The sequence below is a fragment of the Callithrix jacchus genome, chromosome 17 (genome assembly GCF_049354715.1).
Source record: "Callithrix jacchus isolate 240 chromosome 17, calJac240_pri, whole genome shotgun sequence".
Lineage (NCBI taxonomy): Eukaryota > Metazoa > Chordata > Mammalia > Primates > Cebidae > Callithrix > Callithrix jacchus.
In genome coordinates, this window is record NC_133518.1 from 35,225,390 (window position 1) to 35,234,900 (window position 9,511).

General features: G+C 39.6%; 1 long non-coding RNA gene across 1 annotated transcript in view; it reads left to right on the forward strand.

Annotated features, from left to right (window-relative positions):
- The window catches only part of LOC144579901 (uncharacterized), a 44,379-nt gene extending 35,391 nt beyond the window's left edge, over positions 1 to 8,988 (forward strand). The window contains exon 4 of the long non-coding RNA XR_013528543.1: positions 8,644 to 8,988. This is a non-coding gene — a long non-coding RNA (uncharacterized LOC144579901). The remainder of the gene's footprint in view (positions 1 to 8,643) is intronic.
- The last annotated feature ends 523 nt before the right edge of the window (positions 8,989 to 9,511 follow it).

Sequence of the window (9,511 nt, forward strand, 5' to 3'; positions counted from 1 at the left end):
TATATAACCAGTAATGGGATTGCTGGGTCAAATGGAATTTCTATGTCTAGGTCCTTGAGGAATCGCCACACTGTCTTCCACAATGGTTGAACTAATTACACTCCCACCAACAGTGTAAGAGTGTTCCTATTTCTCCACATCCTCTCCAGCATCTGTCTCCAGATGTTTTAATGATCGCCATTCTAACTGGCATGAGATGATATCTCGGTATAGTTTTGATTTGTATTTCTCTAATGACCAGTGATGACAAGCATTTTTTCATATGTTTGTTGGCCTCATGTATGTCTTCTTTTGTAAAGTGTCTGTTCATATCCTTCTCCCACTTTTGAATGGGGTTATTTGTTTTTTTCTTGTAAATCTGTTTTAGTTCTTTGTAGATTCCGGATATTAGCCCTTTTCAGATGGGCAGATTGCAAAAATTTTTTCCCATTCTGTTGGTTGCCACTTCACTGTAATGACTGTTTCTTTTGCTGTGCAGAAGCTGTGGAGTTTGATTCGGTCCCATTTGTCTATTTTGGCTTTTGTTACCAATGCTTTTGGTGTTTTAGGATGAAGTCTTTGCTTATGCCTATGTCCTGAATGGTTTTGCCTAGATTTTCTTCTAGGGTTTTTATGGTGTTAGGTCTTATGTTTAAGTCTTTAATCCATCTGGAGTTAATTTTAGTGTAAGGTGTCAGGAAGGGGTCCCATTTTTGCTTTCTGCACGTGACTAGCCCGTTTTCCCAACACCATTTATTAAACAGGGAATCCTTTCTCCATTGCTTGTTTTTGTGAGGTTTGTCAAAGATCAGATGGTTGTAGATGTATGGCATTGCCTCCGAGGCCTTCTGTTCTGTTCCATTGGTCTATGTCTCTGTTTTGGTACCAGTACCATGCTGTTTTGATTACTGTAGCCTTGTAGTATAGTTTGAACATGATGCCTCCAGCTTTCTTCTTTTTACTTAGAATTGACTTGGCTATGCGGGCTCTCTTATGGTTCCACATGAAGTTTAAGGTGTTTTTTTCCAGTTCTGTGAAGAAGGTCATTGGTAGCTTGATGGGGATAGCGTTGAATCTGTAAATTACTCTGGGCAGTATGGCCATTTTCATGATACTGATTCTTCCTAATCATGAGCATGGAATGTTTCTCCAACTGTTTGTGTCCTCTCTTATTTCATTGAGCAGTGGTTTGTAGCTCTCCTTGAAGAGGACCTTTATGTTCCTTGTTAGTTAATATTCCTAGGTATTTTATTCCCTTTGTAGCAATTGTGAATGGCAGTTCATTCTTGATTTGGCTCTCTCTAAGTCTGTTATTGGTATATAGGAATGCTTGTGATTTTTGCAAATTGATTTTGTATCCTGAGACAACATGATTGTATATTTAGAAGACCTCATTGTCTCAGCCCAAAATCTCCTGAAACTGATAGGCTAGGTTTTAAGAAATCTCGCAGCTTCCACCAGGGTCCCTTGGAACACTAATTGTGGGAGAAGCAATCCTGAGGAAAGCTAGCCATCATGAAAGAAATCAAACTACCCTGAGAACACTATGCTATAAGGAAGACCAAGTCACCAAGTCAGCAAACAAGAAAAACCCATGGCCGGGCCTGGTGGCTTACGCCTGTAATCCCAGTGCTTTGGGAGGCCGAGGCAGGCAGAACATGAGGTCAAGAGATTGAGACCATCCTGGCCAATATGGTGAAACCCTGTCTCTACTAAAAATACAAAAATTAGCTGGGCGGGGTGGCATGGGCGTGTAGTCCCAGCTACTCGAGAGGCTGAGGCAGGAGAATCACTTGAACCCAAAAGGCAGAGGTTACAGTGAGCTGAGATCATGCCAATGCACTCCGGCCTGGTAACAGAGTGAGGCTCTGTCAAAAAAAAAAAAAAAATGGAGACAGAGATGCCCCACCAGTACCCAAATGTCTCAGGCATCAGAGCCCAGGCATCAGACACATGAGTAAATAAACTATAAGCTAACCCCAGCCTGGGCTGTCATTTGACTGGAATCATATGAGGAACCCCAAGTGAGAACTACCTATCTGAGCTCATCAAGGCCACAGAATGGTAAGAGGTAATCATAAATGGTTGTTTCAAGCCACGAAGTTCAGGGGTAGATTGTTATACAGGAATAAATAACTAGCAGAGGTGTCTAACTTTCATTCATTTAGCAATTGTTTATTGAACACTTACTATATATGCAGCAACTTGCAAGGCACTAGGAACAAGAATGAACAAGACAGACCCAACTCTACTACTTTTATGGGGTTAACAGTCTTTTAGAAAGACATTGAAAAATTGATTGATCATTTCAACTTCTAATCCCTCTTACCCTGTGCTCACTCTAAGCAGGTGACTTTTCTCATTTTTTATTGAGACTTTAGAAATAATCAGAAAAGATCTCCATCAACCTAAAATGTAGACTCTTAACCTACTAGCATCTATGTAAAATTATTTACCTTTTCTTTTGTTTCTCTGGATGAACTGTCTCCAGAGATTGCCCCATGTACTTGAGCTCTGGATCCCATCCCCTTAACAATGACTTTTCTATCTCTTTCATCAAAAAGCAAACATGCTCCAGATGATCTCAACCAGGATCCCAGCTTGAATACCATCTTTGGGCTAATGGCCCAGGAATCCTTATCTCCAGCCTTGATCTATCTGCAGAACCACAGATTTTTATGTATTCAGCCTTTCACTTGACCCCTCAACTTAGATATCTGAGTAGGCATCTCAAACTTAGCATGACCCAAATAGAACTCTAGATGTTTCACCTGTAGCCTACCCCGCCTCACATTCTTTTCTACCCCCATAAATGGCCTCTTCACCAATTGTGTTTCTAAAATAGATAGGTTATCCTTGATTTCTTTCTTTCCCTTACCGCCACATCCAATCTAGTAGGCAGTCCTATTGACTCTGCCTTCAAAACATATCCTGAATCCACCCACTTCCCTTCAGCTTTAGCATCTCTACCCTGGTCCAAGCCACCATCCTATCACTGAATTGCTGAAATTTCAAACCTCCTAACTTGCCTGCCCCATTTCACTCTGACCCACCCAACCCGAGCCTCCTCTTCGTCTGGATGGTTTACTGGAAACATTCAAAGGGCACTGAAAAGGATCTTAAAATTCTACTAGATTTTTAAAACAGGCCTAAAGCAAGAGACACTGCATGACTCATTGCAAATTGTTCTCAAATCCTTCTCCAGCCATCCATGCCCGTCTCCACGGCAGTCACTCAGAAATCTCTCCTGGCTCCTTTCCCCACCCTTTCTTGCTAAACTCCTCCAGTGTTGGCTGTTTCCCTCTCCCCTCCCCACTTCTGCTCAGGTCTTCTCTAAGGAGACGCAATTAGCTTTTCTAGGCCTCCTTCAATTCATTTTTTATTCCAAGCAGCAACACAAAGCCAGGCTCTAAGACCTCCTTAGAAAGAAAGAGGGAGTCTGCAAACATTTGTTATACTATTCTGTTTCTTTTACCAGTCACAAATTCTCCCTAGAGAAAACTTTACTGTTCTCTGAAATGAAGACATCATACTGTCCAGGTCACCTTCCAGACACCCCAGCATACTTCCCCCAACCCTGTCCTCCTATTGGGTTCAGCCACGCTCTGCTCTGACATAGGTCTTGGGGGGTTAAGGACACTGCTGAGGTTGCTGGTGAGGACAAGGTTCTCTAGAGTTTCTCCTTGAAAAGTGACTTTCACACTTCTCTTTTATGACTTGTTGTAAGGAAAATATATTACACCTCAGCCAAGTACACATATGTGTACGCACACACATCTGAAGCAAAAGTTTAATATTACTCAACCTTCACCCTGATATTTTCTGTTCTATGTATGTCATTTCAAAATGGTACCAATCATCTTTTAGTGATACATACCAAAATATTTGCAGATGAAATGATACGAGGTCTGGAGCTTGCTTCAAAATAATTGAGACAGATAACTAGCTGAAACAAGATTGGCCATGAGTTGATCATCATATCAAACTGGGTGATAGGCATGTGGGAGTTAGTTGCACTATTCTAACATTTTATATATTTGACATCTTTAATAATAGAATATTTAAAACGAAAGAACATTATTGGTCATGCTCCACTAAATTGATTTCAGAACCCACTAATAGGCCAAGAACTAGTTTGTAAAGTACCTTCTAGAAAAATCTAGGAGCTGGGAAATTTAAAATTAGATGGCAGGGAGCACAAATCTACACTAAATTTAATCGAATGCTCTCTTTACACCCCACCCCCTAACAAAGTCTACTACTTCTTCCAAGGATGGGAGGTAGGATATTTAGTGAGTTTTCTGCCACCCTCAAAGTACAATTTCCTATCAGACGTCGTTCTTTGCCAAAACTGAAACAAAGAGGTGATCTCTACCCACCAAGATTCAAGTCAGTTTCTCATGAACTGCAATTTTCTAGACATCAGGGATTCGTCCCTGGGGGCTACAGGGGCCAGCAACCTGGTAGATTCTATCTGTGAGCAAACTAGTCATGTTGGAAGCAAACTAAGGGATACTGTCTGTGACCAAAGTCCTGGAAAGAATCTGGCAGGATCCTGGGCTGGGCATGAAAGCCTGCTCTGTCCCTCCTCCATGGCCAGGCTGTTCACCGCTTCTGGCTCATCAGCTGCTCCCTGGTGTTCTCTGAGGACCTCCATGGTCACCCCATACTCTTCTTCTCTAATTAGTTTATAGAAGGAAGAGCTCAGGTGACTATTTAGTTTGTGGCCAAATAAAAGTTTCTTTGGTATCTCTTGGTCACAAGGGTCTCCTGAATGAGCCTCAACTCTTCTTCTCCAGAACCCTTCATTGCACTGTGTTGAGCAGATGCCTCAGCCACCTCTTGTGTCTGAAAGCACACAAGGATCATTTCTCTATTTCCTTTGCTAGGTAGCTATGAACTCTACCTAGAAATCCCAGTTTGGTTTCAAACAAACAAAAAAATAGTCTTTCCATAGCTGAAGCAAATCTGTCACAAAATATTTAATGACTGGTGATGATGAGCTTTTTTTCATATGTTTGTTGGCTACATAAATGTCTTCTTTTGAAAAGTGTCTGTTCATATCCTTTGCCCACTTTTTGGTAGAGTTGTTTGTTTTTTTCTTGTAAATTTGTTTAGTTCCTTGTGAATTCTGGACATTAGCCCCTTGTCAGATGGATAGATTGCAAAAATTTTTTCCCATTATGTTGGTTGCCAGTTCACTCTAATGATAGTTTCTTTTGCTGTGCAGAAGCTCTTAAGTTTAATTAGATCCCATTTGTTTATTTTGGCTTTTGTTGCCAATCCTTTTGGTGTTTCAGTTATGAAGTCTTTGCCCATGCCTATGTCCTGAATGGTATTACCTAGGTTTTCTTCTAGAGTTTTTATGGTGTTAGGCCTCATGTTTAAATCTTTAATCCATCTAGAGTTAACTCCGCTGTCTTTTATAGGGGAACCAATCCCATCATGAGAGCTCCAGCCTAGTTATCTCTCATGACCTAGTTATCTCTCAAAAGACCCCATCTCCACATTCCATCACACTGAGGATTTAGGCTTCAACATATAAATTTTATGGGAATACAGATATTCAATATATCGTACTTACTACTGTACAAAGTAATTTTTCCTTTTATTTGTCTTAAATTTGCAACTTTCAAGCTTCACATAAGACTTTCTCCTGGCGAGTCTGTGTTTATCCAGTCCCAGCTTTCTCTGCTGTATGTATTTTAATATTTTCCCCCTCTAGGCCTTTTTTCTGGTCAAAGGGAGGTTCTCTGCTTTCTGTATATGGAAGTCACCTCTGCTCTTCGTTAAGCCCATTATGATTTTATTTCTTTAAATGCAATGACCAGAATAACACATGATGTTTCTAGGTCCAATAAACTGGCAAGATAGTGGTTATTTTCATTTATGATGTCTTTTTAATGATTCGTAGCATTTCATTGTTGTTTTAGTTCATCTTCTTGGGGCTGCAGAAGCAAAATAGGTAAATGTTTTCAGCTTACAACTTCCTGGAGTATAACTTTGCTCAGAACCAAGCATCTTGTTATATTGCTCACATTAGTTTTCTCTGAATAGTTAAAATATCATTTTTTCCTGTAGAGCTAAACGTTTTTAGTTCTCATTCTAGAGAGAACAGCACAGTACAAATTGTGTGAATGTGTGTCCCTATACTGGGAAAGGCTGACCAATGAGCCAGGAAAGACCTATATATATATATTTTAAAATAACCAGAACTTTCACATTTTCCCAAGAGTACCAGATATGATCTAATCTCTAATAGACTCTGTTCCTATGACTCATGACTCCAGATACATCTTTTAGCAATCAAGCTTTCTCTTAACAGAGATGATAGTATCTACCACCTGAGCAATGCAGATGAAGCAGATCTTTTTAAAGGCTTCTGTGTCTTCCAAAGAAGTAGAAACAGTATTTTGATTCAGATATATTTTATGCCTATCTTCTTAAATATATTTTTGAAAACATATATTTCTGACAGGTTTGTAGGCAAATTTGCATGTAAGCCTCAGGGTAATTGCCAGTTGGTGGTGGAGGTTGACCCTGACACAGCTCCTGACAGTATATATCTAGGCTCTGTAAGGTAATCAGTTTCAAAGCCTATATAATTTGAGATGATGCCATTCATCAACCTAGCTGAGAAAGCCTGTAATTCTTTCCTAGCAATTTATCTCCACAATGAAAGATTCTATTGATGAGGCTCTTTCTGGACATTCAGGCAACTTTTTCAAAGTCTTCAGTGTTTTTCATGACCTCTCTCTCCCCTCTATGATATTCATGCTTATTCTGTCTAGTCAGCTAGCTCCTTTGTACTAACTTCTCTCAGTCTCTTTTTAGAAAACCAATAAAAGTTTCACCCACTCTCACTATCTAACACATTTCCTGTCTTATATATATTTTTGTTTTATAAAATTAAGTTTAGAATCCAAGATAAATACTTCTGCGATAAGGAAAACCAAGTGTGTGGTATCCTTGTTGACTGTACTGGGCACCTTTTCTCAACCAAGGTAAACATCACACTATCCTAAGTTGTCCGAGGCTCCCAGTACCTCATGGCAGAAGGAACAATGAACCCCTCTGCTTCCTTGGAATAAGAATAAATTGTGAAGAATAAATAATTGATTAGGATATTGCTTTAGAACTTATTTTTATAACTATTATAATAAATGAATATAGTAAATCCATCTGTGAAGATAAACAAAATACAAACAGAATACATTTTATTTGCTTATCAAGAAGCCTATAGAGTAGGCCAGGTGCAGTGGCTCACGCCTGTAATCCCAGCACTTTGGGAGGCTGAGGCAGGCAGATCATGAGGTCAAGAGAGCGAGACCATCCTGGCCAACATGGTAAAACCCTGTCTCTACTAAGAAGATACAAGTTAGCTGGTCATGGTGGCACTCGCCTGTAATCCCAGCTACTCAGGAGGCTGAGGCAGGAGAATTGCTTGAACCTGGGAGGTAGAGGTTGCAGTGAGCCAAGATCATGCCATTGCACTCCTGCCTGGCAACAGAGCAAGACTGTGTCTCAAAAAAGAATCCTATAGAGTAGAATCATGTCTTATCCAGAACATTGACTCTAAAATCGATCTGTAATAAGATTACATATAATCCAATGTTCTCTTGAAAAGAATCAAACACAGTATTCCTAGCTTTGGACTTATAACTTTTTGCAATGTGTGCAGATGTCCAGAATATAATAAAGAATACACATGCCAAATATGTTTATGCTATTTTATTTCATGAGGGTAGTTGAATTGGACTCACAATATGCACATATTATGTGACTCTACTATATTTAATCTCTTCTGAATAGTGGTAGTGATGATGATGATGATGATGATCATGATGACAATGATTTTGCTAAAATTGTGCAGTGTGGCTACTGGCAGACACTGAAGCCACTGAGATCATCACAGCACTGTTCAGATCTCCTTCCATGTTGTAGGGTCAACCTTAGCCAAGGACAAAATGGTGCCAGCTAAGTTCAAAGGTAAACTAATTTAGCATATTTCAAATGTCTTAATATAATAGCCAACCCAAACTTTTGGCACCTGTAGTCTACTTATTTAAATCTTGCTCTCCATGTAAGCAAGCCTTCTCACTTAGTGATTTCCATGTCTCATCAATGGTCTGAGACAGGACTCAGCACTAGACCTGAAGAAACAACTTTCTTTGGAACTTCTTCCTGTAGCCTCTCCTTGCCATCAAACACTTCCATTGACCCATCCCCTAGGATGGGTCTCATTTGCTGACTTTAGGCTTTACTCCATAGCTTAGCCTCTCTTGTATTTTGTGAGTGGAGATTCTCTACCCACCCTACCCTATGAAATGCCTATGAGATTGACTCAGAGTCAGTCTCCATGAGACAGAGATTAACAAATGTGAGAATTATTAATTCATCCTCCTAACTCTTCATTAGATAGGACATAATAGTAATTAGGTATTAATGTTCATAATTCACATATAGAAGTCAGTTGGATTATATTATCTAGAATTCACAAACTCCAGGCTTGCTGAAAGGCTAGAGAATGTGACCATGTCACACATTCCTCAGATGGTCATAATTGCACAAAAAGGGGCTTGCTTACTGGGCTTTTTAGAACTGATACAATTTTATCAATAAAATGTCACATTTTGACAACCAATTTATTTAAACTTGGTGCAGATATTGTGTCACAGCCTCAGCCAGTAATCTCAGATGAGGATCCAAAGAACTTCTGGACAATCAGAGCTCAGGGACCTCAGTGGATCAAGTTGTCTGCAAGACCAGGTTTGCCCTAAAGCCTATGGAGCTCACTGGGAGCCCAAGGTGTAGAGTCCTGCCATTCCCAGGTTCAGAATGCTTGAAATTGAACCAAGGTTTAGTTAAAACAAGAGGAACATCAGGGTAAAGGAACCATAAGTCTGGCAGAGCTTGAAAAAGACAAAGCTTTTAGCCTATGTCAAAAATAATTATGTAATGTGACTCTCTAATCTTGTAATTATCTCTACTAAATAAAATTTTCTGGAACTGGAATTATTTCTAATTATTGCTATATCTAGAAATAACAGTCTGTGGCCATGAGCTTTCTGTGCATGCCAAATGTGCAGTGAGGTGTCCGTGAGAGGAGAGGGAAGACAAAAGCTTATAAATCTCAGGTTTGTATCTTTTATAGAAGACCGTCTTGGCCCTTTTCAAAATCGTGGAATATGAGCTATCACCTAGAGAGACTGCCCTAGATGGGGCATTTTTAATACATCAGGGACCCAAGAAACCAGGGGAAAAAATCTTACTTTAGGAGAGTAGGTTGCAGGTAGCCCTTGAAATAAAGAATTTCTACAGTCAATTTTGGACTCTCCCCATTTTATTAAAATGCACTATACATGTGACCTCTTCCCTGTTTAAAAAATTCTGAGCCACAAATATCCCAATAAAAAGATAGAAAGAAGGTAAAAATGAAGCCCTGCATTTTGTCAGATAGTCATTCTGGTTTCTACAAACAACTGGAGAAGAAACAAATTAAAAATTACCAATGCTTCTTAAACATTCCCAA